Consider the following 13,785-nt stretch of genomic DNA (forward strand, 5'->3'; position numbering starts at 1 on the left):
TACAAAGATCTGCACTCTTCTTCCCATTTGTTTTAAACCCTTTGAGAGGGCAAACAAACAAACATCCACCCTCCAAGTGCATAAAACATATATTTAGCTAGTTGCTTAAGTATTTGCAGAGCTTCCAAGTAAAACAGAGAAGATTGCTACAGCTTCAAAAGAACTGTCATTAAATAATGAAGCTGACCACATTGTGGATATATTAGAAAAAATGGAAGCACAAATCAGCCCTCTGGTGAAGGCTGTTTAATTGTTTGAACCAGATTTCAAGATTTTTTAAGAACTCAGATTTTGTACATGCGCAAAGTAAAAATAAAATTGTTATTTACAGTTCACACTGTTCCTAAAATGTAGTCAATGAAAATGAAAGCACAGATGCTGAACACAAACATACAATGTATTGTCTATTAGGAAAGGCAAGTAGGGTACCTTCTCAGATTCCTTTTAACCTATTTGAAATGCAGTCATGATTAAAGGATGCAGCTAAGAGTTTGTGAAGCCTTGCTGCGAAGTTGTTTAAAACTCCTGAACACCTGAAAAATAAGGGAGAAAAAAATTAGAATGACTCATGCCAGCATATAGTTTATAACAAGCGAACAAAATCTGCCTATCTAAGCCTGGTCTAGGGGGAAAACTGAAGTGGGGCAGGGGAAGGAGGGCTGACCTCTTAAAAAAACATCTTTTTGTTTATAGGAATACTTGGTTGAAGCTGCTTCTCTGCATTTTACCAGAGATAAAGTACAAGTTTGTCACAGAATCTGCACATTTTTGGCACTGAAGTTGCTGTAGGAAATATAAGGAACTTAGCACACATCAATATGAGAAAATTAACTGCCACAGAAACATACAAAATAGATTATAATGAAGAAGTAATTATTTTACTATTGGTCTAAACCAAAACTAAATGGGTGAGCACTTATCTATGATAAACTGGAGATCAATGTTCAAAGTAAAATCAGAATTAGCTGGTTGCTCTCCTATCTGATATTCCATAAAGGTATTTAAGTGAAAACATTTCTGAATGATAGAAACTGCAGTTTATAAAAGAGAATACACCTGAAGTACCCCAGAGAATGGCAACAATGGTGTAGCAAGCAACAGGCAGAAGAGTAACTCCTAAAATACCTAGGGCTGTACAGAACAGTAATTAACATCAGGAAGAGCTTTAAATTAAGTTATCATTGACTGGACTTTGACAAGACTTTCTTAAGCACACAAGGTGGTTTGGTTTCTCAATAGAAATGGTCAGTATTTTGCCAAAAGATTTAAAGGAATTTTCCCTGTTGCTCGCAAATGGGATTTTAGGCTTAAAGCTGGGACCACAGCCTTAGGCCTGCTGTCAAAACCAGAACAGATGTGACTCTTTCAGCTGCAACCTAGAACTCAAAATCCAGGTTTTAAAATTAAAAGCAATATAGCTTTAAGCCTCCTCCTCCTCCTCCTCCCATTTAAAAAAAATCAGCCTATTTAAGAAAACAGCTATAACCCTCACCTCTCACTTGGGAAAGGTTTTGGGTAGGATTGTTGTGTTCTGAGGAAAGACATTAAACAACTCTATTGCCAAGGACCACCGATGCTGCCCTGCAGTGTGCATCCCCACCATGCTAACAGTGAATCCATCGCAGAAGGCCAACAAGGTTAATGCAGGCAGCTCCCGACCAAACTGTAGGGCTCTGCAGAGACTTCAATGATTGCAGAATGTCAGTAATCCAATTCCAACAGCTCCTGGCTCTGAAATTGCTATTTTTTGGACACGTGCTGAACATTTCACCTGCTAGTAATGACATTTTTGTATTTTCTTCTAATTACACTCAAAGCTAAGACCTTTGGCCCTAGGCCACAGACCTCTATTCAGGCTGCACACATTCTCTTAAACGCCCTGATCCTTTGTTGTCACTCTCGGTCTTTCATCTATTATTTACATCCATTGAGAAGAGAGATACTCTACCATTTGTGAAGCTTTAAAGCTTCTAATCATCTTAATTTCTTCGCCTTTCAACCAGTGCTTCCCCTTATGGACCAATGCCAATAGTGTGACAAAATAATTTTTCAAGCCAAGATCTTCATGGACCCTTCCCAAACCTTGACACACACTGGGCTGTAAGTGCCTTTTGTCCGTAGCCAGCTGCTTTTGCAAACACAGACCTTTGCTCAGCTTGGGGGAGTATGAATTTGCTTGTCAGTGGCTTGGGGGGAGTTTTCTTGGGGTTTACATGTGGGTTTTCAACATCACTTTCTTTCTGTTAAAATGTCTAACTCAACTAGTCCAGCTAAATCAGAGATACTGTAGTGAAACTTCCCCCTTTTAAAAACATTACATACCTTCTGAAAGACAAACAGCTATGAATTTTAAGTATACTGTTTTTTCCAAAAGCTAAACTATTGATATGCTGGTTTGGTTTTATACTGTTATGTGCCCATTCAGTACTGACAGATTCTTACACAATATTTAAGACACACAAAATATCACTAACCCTTTCTCTGATTATTGGTAGTGTTAATTGTTACAACACAGTGTGACCAAAAGAAATGTCTTCATCTGATATTACGATCATCTTCTTCTGATCCTCCCTTATTTGCAAATGAAGCAGGAAACAAACCAGCAGCATTTTTGTTGAGACACAGAAGATCTCTTCAGAATTCATCAGCCACTGATCTTCGTTTCTAAGACCTGTGGGATCTGCTAACATGATCCATCTTGGCTCTTTCTTCCACAGCCTCCTGGCTTACTTTTGATTTCTAACAGTGCTTCCTTGTTGTCTGTCCCCTCTGAAGACCCCCAACCCCCTTGTCTTTTCTTATTTTCACCATTTGCTTCAACCAGCAGTTCACTTGAGACTCATCCATCTTACAATGCCTAAAGTGACAGATGCTCTCAGGAATGACCATACTGCTGAGTGAACAAAAGATAACATCACCTCTAGGAACTCAGGGAGAAATACAACTTCAACCCAAAGACAGGGTTATCCTGACGGACACAGCACCATAAACCTCTCTCAAGTGAAGAAAAAAAAAAGAAAAAGAAAAAGAAAAACAATTGCAGAGAAAAGGAATCTGACACAATTAAAGGCCAAAAAGAGTATTCCTTCTGTTGTAGCTGTAGTTAGTGGTGTTGATGGCCTTTTTATTTTCTTTTTTTTTCCTAATACCCCATGGAAGAATTTTGTAGAATTTACCATGATAAAATCAAGAGGCACAGAGAGCAGAGAAATTTCACACAAAAACTGTCTTGGGATCCCTACAGACTTGAATAAAGGAGGAAAGCACTTTGGAACTGTTTCAGCAGCCTGTCACACAAGTCCTTCGCCAAAACACAAACATTACCTTGTTAAAATCTACACATCCTACAGACCAGCTGTTGCTCAGTTAAATTCTACAGGAATTCAGAATCATCAAGCAAGCCTGTGCCCTTGACGAATGCATACTGTAACCAGAGTAAGATTACTTTAATGTATCCGCTGCTTGGTAAATCTGTAATTTGCAAGTATCAGCCCCTCAGTGTTTTGATATTTGAGCACACACCATTTAGAAAATATGTTAAATTAGAGTAATAGATTTTCCAGCCAACATCCACATACCCGTCTACAGAACAATGTCTCTTTCTAAAGGAAGATATGCACTCTATGCCTAATAAGACTGAAGCAAAAACTGCTGACTTGAAGTATGCCCAAAAGTCTCTATCCAGTCAGTGGTATGGGACTTGTTGAAAGAGACAGGAGGTCTGGGAGGTCCTAGAAATCTCTTACCTAACAAAGGAAAGGTCATATTAGCATCTCCCAGTGACATACTTGCAAAAGTGATGCCACAAATGCTGGGAATCCCTTCTCTGCAGTGAGATGCAAAGAATTCCCTTCTCTCTCTGCAAAGCTTTAAGCAGCATCTCATGTTCAGTTTTCAAACACTACATCAAATAGGCATCATTACCGTACAAGAGATTGACAGTATGTGCATTTAATGCCCATAAAAGCCAGAGCTGTAAAACAAAGACCACGATAGGGGGCCTGTTAAACAAATGTCTTCAGTGTAAAGTCAGGGAAAATTCATAGTATGTACTTCTTTACCCTTATTTATTAATTGTATTTAGCCATATTTATTAATTTGTGATGAGTTCCGATTTTAGGTACCTATCCTGATCTGGAATCTTTATATTGCACTCTTATAGCATGGCCAACATCAAAACACCAGACTCTAAATACAGAAGTAAGGTATAAATACACCGGGTTTTTTATAGGTGATTTTCCCATAGTATGCCATGCAGTACCATTCTGGACATCCAATATACGGAAATTAAACTAACAACTAGTCAAGTTTGGTCCTTCCTGAAGAGGATCCCAACTCTGGACCCCACACCATCTTTAGACTTCCTCTACCATTCTAAGCCACTGAGTGATCTGGCACCAAAATCTTTGATAAAGTCAGTTGGGGAGAACACCGACATGTAGGAAGCTCTATGGAAGATAATTACTGGTACACGACTGAAAGAGTTATGCAAGACTCTACTTTCCACCTCCCAGTCTGCTCAGTTCACATCGCTCTGGAACCCCAGTCCTCGGCAAGTGGCAGGGATCAAGGCATGCTACAACTACCAAGCAGAAAAGCAATAAGAAAACAGAGTTTGGGAGATTCACAGGCACATTTTGCCACAGCATCTGAATCCGGTTTTCACCACCAACTCTACTTTACCTTGATTGTTACAATGTCCAGAATAACTTCCTGAAGCTCCTTCTAACCCTATCAAATCAAAGAAGCAAATAACAAAGTCTGCAGTTAACATCCTCACGGAAAAAAATCTTGAAAATATATAATGATTTTATCTGAAATACTTGAAGATATTGGCATCAGATATGGACCAAAAAGTAGTAAACTGTACCTTGCCTTATAAAATCCATACTCTGCACTCAAACAGGTATCTTATCATATAGACAGTCCTTACATGTTGTATCTCCAAATATTTATCACAGTAGAGAGAAGTGTTTATAGTTAATATGCAATCCATCTTCTGCATGCTGCTGCCTTTAAACAAGACAAAGTGTGAGGTAAAAGGTCAAAACTACTAGAAAGAGCCCTGAATAAAAACTCTGACATTTCAACCATTTTGCTAGAAGAGACAAGGTGTAAATTAGGTTCTTGGAGTCAAACTCCCAATACAAGGGGGCAGGCCAAGGGTACTGATCCAAACAGCGGTGAATAGTAACACAACTGTTGGTGTTAATGTGTTTAGTAACACCAGGCTGCTTTGAAAATCTCCTATTTAGTGAAAGCAACATTTTTCAATAAAAAACCCCAAACATTTTTACATGCACATATGTAAAATTAGTTCTCATTCAATGGAATTTTAGCATGCAATAACTGAAATACTGATATTAAATATACAGGTAACTTCTGTCATTACCATTAAGTATTGACACTGAAACATGACCTTGAAATGACAGCTCCATTAATGCAAGTCTTACTGGGGAAGGTTTCAAAAAGCCCCGATTAAATTAACTACTTTTAAACACAATAGGATCAATATGTATGCAGAGAATGTACACCCCCATGGCAAGTTCTGCTTGCTTGATTGATCAAAAACAAAAAAATCCTGTGGCCTTCCAGATCTCAGCTGGTGCCAGAAATCCACATAGAAAAAAAAAAAAATCCATCTAAATGAAACTCTGAAAAGGTTTACCCTTCACCAGTCTATTTGCACTTCAAAAACTCCTTAAGTCCTTCAGCTAAACCCCAGGGTTGAACCATTTCAAAAATGAGAGGGGGATGGCCATGATTTATCTTCCTTCTGTGCCCTGGACAGAGCTGTAAAATCTGCCTGCTGATGTGCATGTGTGTTACAGGCTTCTTTTCAGGAACTCTGGATATTTACCACTTATAGAAATCACTCTGCCCAATTCCTCACCATCATTTATCTCCTTCATAAAGCAAAATTTTGATTTCTGCTCACTGACATCCAAGCTGATGAAGCTGAATCAGCAAAAAGGCCAAGCATCTGAAATCAGAGTATTAAAGAAAAATATAGCAGATCTTTTATTCATACCTGTAACTATCAGCTGTCACCTTAGTGACTTTGTGCTGAGGGAACAGTTAAGAAAATAATTTAACCCCATCCCTTATATTTACTAGTATCAAACACATCTTTAGCAGTAAGCCTAAAATAATTTTCCATTTGAAGATAATCAATGTGTTAGGTCACACAGGATGCATTTTTCAGTCCTCTGTACTTCAAGATACATTACCAATAGAAGGAAAATGGAGATTTCATGGGTCACAAACTTCTGGGTCACAAGGACCTTCAGTGCTGCTGTCAGCCTAATAAAATTCAATCAATATACTCTTGCTTTATATGTCCACAATTGAAAACCCCGCATCTGAATTTCTACATGGTTTTTCCTGAAGCAGGAACACCAACGCAACAACTTTAGTGACATCCTTTGAACAGAAATTAATGCTCCGATATTCAGTTAATGTGTTGAAAATATAAACACATGCATATATAAAGGAAACATACACCTCCTCCAAACATCACAGAAAAATCCTACAGCATCAACATCGCAGAATGTCACAAAGCGAGGTCACTGAAAACATGCCTATGTACCTCAGGTTTTTTAAAGCTTTCTTCTGCTCTTAAGACCCAACCCTATAAACCACATATCAGTGACACAACTCTTATCAGTCTAAATTCTTCAGACATGGATAAACAAATAGACTTGCTCTCAAGGTAAATAACAATAAGAATAGATTCAATATTATCTATTTTTGCATGGAAAGGGCCCCTTTATTTCCAAAGTCCTTTTCAGATTTTGCTTCTACCACATATTTGGTACCTTCAATTCTAAAACAACAAAACGAATGAAAAATATTTTATGAGAAAATAAAAATATGCAGCTTCTGCTGCTATAGGTCGAGTCTTAATTAGACTAGGGGGAAGCTTTAAAAACATTGACATTGTGCTTGTTTTTGTGCAAGCCAAATACTGGCCCTAACAAAACTGCAGGGCTAATCTGAAAAAAACCCTAATCACTCTATTAATCCCCACTCAAATCCACAAGGATACTTAAGTAAGAGGTTGTGGATAGAAGAAGGAATGGCATCTTACTCAGCATCTGACATTCTACTGAACTCCTCAGAGGCTGAAACTCTCTACTTTAGAAAAAGAGTGCAAGATGTCTTGAGCATATATTGAGTATACTCTTTTCATATTAAAAAAAATCTCCAGTGTAACTAACTACAGATCTATGTGCTTTTGCAAAAACTGTCACAGAGTATTTACTTGACTATGCCCTTCACTGGGTCAAAATTATAAGACTGCACTGAGGGTGCTTCTAAACTTGCATCAACTTCTGGTGTTGTTTTTCTCTACAATTCCAGCTGCAGCTTCATTAGTAAAACACTCAACTTTGCTACATATATGCCAATATTTGCTATTTTAACGGACTGAGTTTTTCACAAAGATGGAAGGTTGTTTCTCCTGACTAAATCCAGGAGTATAGGCACAATTTTTGTATATTATTTATTGTAATAAAGAAGCTTTGAGTCGTTGTGTAACCATTTCTGTATTTATTTACAAATCCTCAGAAAACTCCAAATGCACATTCTGATCAATAGGATTTGGCACTTCTATTTAAAGCAATATCAACATCATCACAGCCAGGTAAAGTGACTTTAGGAACTGCAGTATGAGCAGAGTGGAGAAATATTCCATAAAACTGCAAACAGATCGCAGTCTGCTTTCAAAAAAAGAAAAAAAAAGCTGAAAAAACAAAACACAAACTAGAAATACCCTGTGGATTCATTAGCAACCAGGGTGGCAGGCTTCCTCTAATTCCCTTATAAAAGCCCATGACTACCTGCAGAGCCTGGGAGTGCAAATCACATTAGTGGAGCCACCAGATGACCAAAGAAAGCACTGGAGGCCTGGTGAAACCAGTAAACAAAAGGCAGCATTCCAGCTGAATGCCGCTGCTAGAGTCAGCATTGTAAGATGCCTGGATCTGATAACCCAAAAAGCAGATTAGCTGCAGGCAACAAAAGAGTAAAATGAGAAACAAAGGGGTCATTTTGACACATGAAGAAATCATTTCCATTAAGCCATCTTGAGTTTACTGTGTAGTTATAAAAACTGCTCCTACTTGAAGTGACATTTGAAGTAATGAAGCTGTGACAGTGCAGCATCTTGGACAAGCTCCTGAAATAACGCATCCCCGAACATAATATAAAGAGGCAAACTATCCCTCTTCGCCTTCGAACATTCGTGACATTTTAAAGGCCTAATAATGATTTTTTACATCTGTTGTACAGATTTCAGTTAGAAGACTTAACACGTATTGCTAGGCTCGACAAACAGAAGATTCATTAGTTTTCTCTATATTTAAAAGTCTCCTGCAGAGAATGCACACACTGCAAATGTTCTCATGTAATTACACAAGGTTGCCTTCTCTCCCCAGTCCCCATCTCCTCCCATGCATGTCTTAACTCACTCACTCTCAACACAAGAAAGGAAGGAGCCATATTATATTCCTTACCAGAAGCTTAACAAAGGATTTTTATCCTGAAAGAAGTCTGGATGTACTTTAATCATGAGGATCAAATGGCAAAATTGAGACCCATAAGTCAGTAAGAATATGTAGACATTAGAGAGATAGAAGTCAAAACTTTCTGGGCTGAAACTGGAAAATTTGCCACGATTTTGTCATATACAATAAAGAATTCTATATACTCAAAGCCAAAACAGGTCTTTCTCTTTTATCACAAGACAGTAAACTGCCCTGCTGTGAAATATCCATGAGCTAGAAGAAATTTCTGAGGAATGCTGTGGCACACAGAGAACATTTCAGCTGCCAAGCTGTGATCTCTGCATCTCCCATTGCTACTGTGAAGTACAGAAGCCTGAAACACGATGAGGAAACAGGCCTTCCTTTAACACAACAACATTGCTTACCCAGTTTTTGCACATATATAGCAACTAAACCTGTTAGCTTCAGTAGGAATGGGATTTCACAAGCATGTGCATCCACAGCTAACTGATTCTTTTCAAGAAAGAAAAAACATACCCAGGAAAGAGCTCAGCAGACTCTAAGAGAGACAGAATAAAAAGACAACCTGTGTCTGCGTCCAGATAATAATATATGGCATGCACTGACATGGAAATCCTGCTATCAAGGCTCAATGAAAGGCTTGCCATAAAAAGTTCTGCAAACATCTTCTACTACCCTGGTGACTGCCAAAACACAAAGCCATTAAACACATCTGAAAGGGGAAAGACATAATGCAGACATCTAGTTATACTGTATGGACATCCTCTGAGGACATCTGTACCAACATACTGACATCAGGACAAACCTAAGAATAAAAGCAGTCCAACCATATAAAGTAGATATTGTGCATGTATCATTTTCCCCTGGTTCCAAACTGTTCTGCTCTGGAGTATCACCATGGTATCCACACTGCTCCTACTATTTTTGCTGCATACATGACCTGGGAGAAAAAGAAGGTGAATGGACAGAAGACAGAGTAGAAGCCCCTCTTCTCTTATTGTCTTTTTAAAGATAAATTATCCAAAGTACCACTCAGGTATAATCATGCCTTCATAAATTCACAGAAGAAAAATGCAGTGAAAGCTGTAAGGAACATAGTCAAGAAGGAAGCAGATCTTAAAAAGAAAAATTACTTGTGGCCATAATGGCACACATACAAGCTATATAAATCTACATGGAGGGGAAGCACGAGATGCTGTTGTACATAAGGCTCGTCTTGAACCCTTATACTAAGGAGAAGGAAAAATAATTGAAGTTCAGATTCAGCCTATCAACATTCAGAGAAACACTTAAGTGTTTGTATTTATAGCCATCAGCCACTCTGAATACGAAGACAGATGCAGCTAGTAATCACACAAAATGATCCACTTGAATGCAGTTGGCCTTTAGACTGCAGAGAGAAAACAACATGATCTTTGCTTGGTAGTTATGGACAGTAGACTACCATTAGTAATTTTTCACAGTATATTTCTAATTAAAATGTCAGAGCACTCTAAAGAAAAGGGAAAGCCAATCAGTTCAGAATATTAAAAAAATCTTTTAAAAATATTTTTAAAAATTTTTAAAATCTAAGAAAATATTTAATCCAAGCAGACCCCGTATTTCAGCTACAAAGGGTTTTTCCAAGCAAGGCTGTTTCAAGTTGTGTTGCCCTGGGTTCCCTCATCACTAAGATACTCCCGCAAAACAGAAACTCTGTCAGGACTTGCTGCTTAACTGCTGTTGCTTGTGCAGAAAGACACAGTACAGCCAGACCTTCCTAAAAATGCTAATGTTAAAAGCCTTATCTCTTTGAGGAATTCTAGTTATTTTAACATAGGGGCAAGCACCTGACTCACAAGTCTTCCCTCAACTGGGATTACCATGGACTCAGTGCAGGGCAGCTGACTGAACACCTGGGAGGTGGCAGAAACTGCTTTCTTGTTCCTAAGGTCACTCAGCAGAGCTGGCAAAAAGTCCCTGGAACGAAGACCCCCACATACACCAGAAAACTGATGGGCTTATAGACCTGATAGGCAAGCCACAAACAGATCAGGGCATCTTCACTACTCATGCTGATCTACATCCTCTATGATTACAGCCTGGGTCTACATCCTCTCTCACATTAAAACTGCTTTTGTTGAAAGGCCTTCTAAATAAAGACTTCCACAATGCCTGCAAAGCTCCCCGAAGTGCTATACTTGAGCAAAATTTTGTGCCGCAAATACCGGACATTAGAATAGTCATCCCAGTAGAGTAGAAACCATTCATACAGAAATTATGCCTAATCCAGACACTGCTTGGCATGCTGAAAGTCCAGGACCATTTATCTAAGTGGATATTGAGTCATTTTACCTTAAGGTTGGTGAAGAAACCAAGCTGCTCTTTAAACAACTAAAAAGAAATCTGGCATAAGGCAAAGTGCCAGGTGAAAGATACAGGACTGGGAAAGAATACCACTCAGGTTTCACAAGGATAAGGCAGTTGCTAGTCCTTTTACTCAGTTTTTCCACATCTCCAGTGCTCTGGCATAGAGAGAAAATAAAAAGAATTGGTCAAGGGAAGAAAAGGCCTTTCAAAAATAAGAATTTCATAAAAGTAGTAAATAGGAATATAAAAACCTTGTCTCACACACATTGAAGTAGAGAGGAGATCTCATGAAGACTCAGGAATAAGGAAAAGATCATTCTGCTCTTGAAGTACATGAGAGGGACAACAGATGGAACCACTGATAAGGAGCTCACTCTGCTTGTGATTAAGATCCTGAGAAAATCTCGTAAAGGTGGGCTAAGGACAATTACAGCGTTTTCTTCTCCCTACATCATAACCAACTTACGCTGAGCTCCTCAGGACAAAGCTGACCTTCCTATAAACCGATACAGACCTCTGTTCTTGTCAGGGCTTCTTTAGAAACTACCACAAAATGCATAAACCAAAAAACACGTACAGAGAGATCCTGGAGAAGGCATTCACATTCTCAGCTGTTAATTATAACATAACAATCAGGAGTGTATACAAAGACATATTTTAAAATAATCTAATCCTCTCTACAGGTCTAATAAATCTGACTTGCTCTGAAATGGAAGTCCCCCATCCGCCCCCCTCTTCTTTCCAGGGAAGTCTCCATTGCCACTAAATGTATTGGTTTTCAAGGCCATACCCATACACTGATCTATAAAGAAAACAACACGCTTTGATGAAGTAGGAGCCTTTCCATGGAAATCAAAAGGAAGACATTTTTTGTTCCTCACTTAAGTCTATTGTTATTGTATAGGCAGTTTCAGAGGACGGGTTGCGTAAAAGCTAAATAGGCAGAAAAAATACTGGCTTCACCGCCTGTCACCCTTGAAATCCCTAACGTGACAATAAGCAGTACTTCCCCACCATATGCTACACGGTTCTGGTGCCTTCCAGAAAGCCTTTTTATCTGATGCTGGGAACAGACTCCTGCTGCAGATCTGAATGCAGAGGACTGAAAGTACAGCACAAATGAGAGATGGAGTTGGGGAAAATGAGTGGCTGAGTAAAGAAAGAAACAGGAAATCAATTCTCAGAGATGTTATCTTCGCTTCGCTGCTTCTGTTTCACCTCCTCCTCCTACGCTTGTTCTCTGTCCCTCACCAGCTTCCTACTGTACCAGCTCTTTTCCTAGCTACCCACTAGCAAAGGAAGGAAAGTTTACCAAGATCATCTTTCCTCTGCTGGTGCAGTATGTCTCTGCCTTCAGAGCACTGTCTGGTTTACCCTGGCCTATTTTTGGCTGTCATCTAAAACCACAGCAATTCTTTCTTCCAGCCTTTTCTGCTTCCCCATGTATTGATCCAGATCCCATCTAATGACAGGGTTTGAGATCTCACGGAAACTCTGAGAAATCAACAGAAAGATGAAAATTATGATATATGAAGAATAAACAGCCATTTAAAAAAAAAAAAAAAAAAGCGGGGGGGGGGGGCAGCAGGAAAACAATTCCAGATAAGATTTAAATAAACATACGTGGGAGGTAGCAGGAAAGGCAGTTGGTTCCTCATGCTCAGACGCACACAGGTAATGACCTCTGTCTCTTGCTCTCCCAAAGCTAACAATGCTGGTTATTGCACTCCTCCAGTGTGATCTGGAAAGGATCCAGCCCACTACTGACTACATTTCATCCACAGTTAGTTTAACCTTTGAAACAGGACAGTCAGCGGCAGGGAACAGGCCAGCACGTAAGGTCAGCTCAACCTTGCTGGTCCCAGCATTCTCCCAGTATTTGCACAGAAAACAACTCGGTGATCAGGGATTCCTCCCCCATAAATACAAAAGACAAACCAGGGACAGCACTGAAACGCTGATTTTATTTTAAGGTGCCATTCACAGCCATTAATCTGCCAAAACAGAAAAATACCGGTTCTCCTTTTTAAAAAAATGTATTACATGGAAATAGTCTCATTTAGGAAGGCAGGGATGTGACTGATGTACTGTCAGGTATCAAGCAAATGTTGCACATTACTCCTCCAAGAACATAGAAAGAAAAAAAAAAAAAAGAGAAAATAAGTACGCTTTGAAATAACAGGGAAACAACTGGGTCAGCAAGTGTAACAAGCACTTTGTGCTAAAAGGAAGGCTAAAAAAAATTCCTGTTAAGTTGCCCATTTTTTTCAAGTTCACTTCCTTTTCAGAAAAGCCTCTTTTGAAGCTTGCATTTTATCTGTTGTACACCCAAATTTAAAATGAAAAAGCAGCATCTTCAATTACCCTGTATTTCTACAGAAAAGCACAGGGCTTAGCAAGATCAGATATTTTATCTCTTTCTAAATATTATTTTTAAGTTTCAACAAAATCCTTAGTCACAGGAAAATGTATGCAAAAGGAGAGCAACAAAGATATTCCTGGCTTCAAAAAACTTCTAGTTTAGTTATTTAGTAGTTACCACATTTTCCTTCTGGATAGATTAAGAGCATTTAGAAGTTATTAGAATGGGAAAAAAAAAAATCAATTTTCCTTAGGAACTACTGCCCTCTAACATAATAGCAGTGATGAAAATATTTTTTAGTGAAGTTTAACTATCCCTTGGAGCATGTGCACTTGGATTTTTCATTATTTGTGTGTTTGTGTGGATGGCTCGGGGAGCACAGGCTTTTCAAGAGCCAGTAAGAGGTGAAAAAAAGGTCACTTCAGTAGAATTCATTTTCTCTTAAATTCTCAAAGTGGCAACAACAAACCTTTCATCTTCTCGCAATTAGCATTTCCTATGGTTCCTTCAATTATAATACAATATCTTTGGTTATACCCTATCACC

The 13,785-nt window shown here is 38.8% G+C and overlaps 1 protein-coding gene across 9 annotated transcripts in view; it reads right to left on the reverse strand.

The window, feature by feature from the left end:
- Positions 1 to 13,785, reverse strand: part of GREB1L (GREB1 like retinoic acid receptor coactivator) — a 144,872-nt gene that overhangs the window by 80,538 nt on the left and 50,549 nt on the right. For 8 of the 9 annotated variants that reach the window (XM_074899111.1, XM_074899110.1, XM_074899107.1 and 5 more), the window contains exon 2: positions 430 to 533. The exons of the other annotated variant lie outside the window; for it this stretch is intronic. The gene's annotated coding sequence lies outside the window, so the exon portion shown is untranslated. The remainder of the gene's footprint in view (positions 1 to 429; positions 534 to 13,785) is intronic. 9 annotated transcript variants of the gene reach the window in all.

This window comes from Athene noctua, chromosome 2 (genome assembly GCF_965140245.1).
Source record: "Athene noctua chromosome 2, bAthNoc1.hap1.1, whole genome shotgun sequence".
Classification (NCBI taxonomy): domain Eukaryota; kingdom Metazoa; phylum Chordata; class Aves; order Strigiformes; family Strigidae; genus Athene; species Athene noctua.